Here is a 2,476-nt window from a genome sequence, read left to right on the forward strand (position 1 = left end):
CTCTTTCCAGATTTACTCTGGCATATAGGTGATACTCAGAATATTGTTTAATAAACTTGACCTTATCCTTTTAAATCTCAGCTGATCAGATAACTACTAGTTTTGGATAGAAGGCATGTATTTTTGAAGTCACATCCGTTATATATATCTGCAAATATATGATCTACTGAAGTACTGAAGTACAGGAGCTGAGAGGGAGAAAAAAAAGGGGAGGATGGCATTTGAATGAATTATTTGCACTGATTATTATTATTATCCAAACATTCTATATTCCTTAATGCATGAGTAATAATAATAATAAAAAAAATAATAATACCTAATGTGTTTTTGACCAAAGATTTACCATACTCTGTATGCAGAGAAATATTTATCTATTGAATGGTCTGAAAGCCCTTGCTACTTTTGCATTTATCAATAATAATAATAATCTTGATTATTTATATTGAGGTAATTCCCAACTATAATTCCTTTTATAGTTAGGAATTCCTAAACTGGTGTATGAAGTGTCTCCATCTATATCTCAGTTTTAACCATTTGTGTATTCTGCCTTTACTTCTGGAAGTCATCTGTATACTTGCATTGACCGATTCCTTGTCTTTTGTTAGTATCCTGTAGGAATTTCTCAGTTTCAGTCTTGGCTCTGCTGCCTGTTCCTAGTTCAGACTTGAGCAGAACAGTAAAACTTGAAAGTATTCAAACATGGATCCTCTAGGATGAAAGACAGTAAGTTAGCAATTTAACAAAATATTAAAGAGACAGTCCAACCTAGGAGGTCAGCCTGGCCTCTCATACAGTGTTAGCAGAAAAGTGAATAAACCTGTTTCAGATGGGCAAGGAGAAATAGGGGCATTTTGCATTGGCCACACGCAGCAAGTCATTTATATGTATCCTTATTTTCATCCTCAGAACACTTTATCAGTTGTGTTGAAATGACATGCTTACCTATGTATTTGTATGATTATTACTGATAATTATTACCAATAGTCGTGAGGGCTGCTTAGATTTCCTGAATATGCATTCAGACTAGTGATTAAATTCAGTTGTGCAATTTATATGGAAGGTACACTGCACAAAATTCAACACTATAGACTTAAGCTGTTTTAATGGTTTCTGTTTGGCAGTGGAATATCTTTCTTAAATGCTTTCAGGACTGCTCATGCAATCTGCAAGACGACCTAAGTGCAAAAGAAGTGAGCAGAGAAGTAGGAGTTTTACCTACCGCTTGAATAAAAAGTGCAGGATTTGTTTCTTCACTCGGAGATCTTGGTGATATCCTGGCCCCACTGAAATCAATTGCAATGGGGATGCTCGTGCCAGAGTTACTCATGCCCATAAGAGTTTGAGTACCTGACCCCTTAACTTGGACTTATCAGTTCTTTTTGCCACAGTTTATAAGTCATAAACATTCCTGCCTTCAGTCTGTGTTTATCTGTCTGGTTTGTATCTCTATTGTTACAAGCATCAATAAAAGAAGAAAAATAACAAATACTTTCTTTACTGTGGAAGAGAAGTCTACGTAAATAGTGAACTACTTCTAGATACTTGAGGTCAGCTGCTTGTGACTTTCTATTAACACAAAACAGATTTAAGTTTAAACTAATGGTTGAGGCTGGTGGAATCAGTGTTTAATCTGGCCTGGTCAAAAACAAAATGCGGTTTGAATATCTCTGCTGTGCTCTGTTCCAGCTTTAAGCTGCAATGGTTTCATATTTGTTAAACCTTATTGTTCCAGCGTATTAACCTTCCTTTAACTACTGCTGGGACTTCACCCTGGTGACGTGCTTCTTAGATTTACGATCTCAATTTATTCCAGTTCTCTTAATTATTTTTTCTTCTGCCTGATGGTTGCACAAGTTTCCAGAATGACAGGTTTTGAGACTTTTTATTCACAGAGCAGATGTACTATGACAGTGGTAGTTCCAGGTGCCACATAGTCTTCTGCCAATGTGACTTAACCCTGATGTCAAAATGTCTATCCTTTGGGATGATAAAACACTACAACTAGTTGTTTGTGCCTGTTGAGTCTCTGCTGATACTTCTAATAAACTGGACAATTATATTCCTTCTAATAATTGTTGATTAATTTTCTTTTTGTGTGTGTGTAAGGTGTTTGATTGGGTTAAAACTGAATGGAGTAGACTTTTGCAAAACAAAAGGCCTGCAGTTTCCAGTTTCTTTACCTGTATTCTGACATATGAAATCGCTGAGAGGTGGCAAGAAGAGGAATCTAGGCTCTGCTGCTAAAATAATCCATAGCTCATAGCTATTAGTTTTAATTTCTACAAAAGCCTGCTACTGTTGTAGTATGAACTGCTATTTGCAGTGTGTCAGGCTGTGGAGAGAGAACACAAGGCCATTTTGAATCGTAATACATGAACGGGGGTGAAATAGTACCTCAAACTGCCTGAAGATGAAGGTGGAATGAGACTTTTAGTTGTGAATAAGTCTATAGTTACTGGATTTCCACCTCTCCACC

Source organism: Antrostomus carolinensis, unplaced genomic scaffold (assembly GCF_000700745.2).
Source record: "Antrostomus carolinensis isolate BGI_N321 unplaced genomic scaffold, ASM70074v2 scaffold3416, whole genome shotgun sequence".
Taxonomy (NCBI): domain Eukaryota; kingdom Metazoa; phylum Chordata; class Aves; order Caprimulgiformes; family Caprimulgidae; genus Antrostomus; species Antrostomus carolinensis.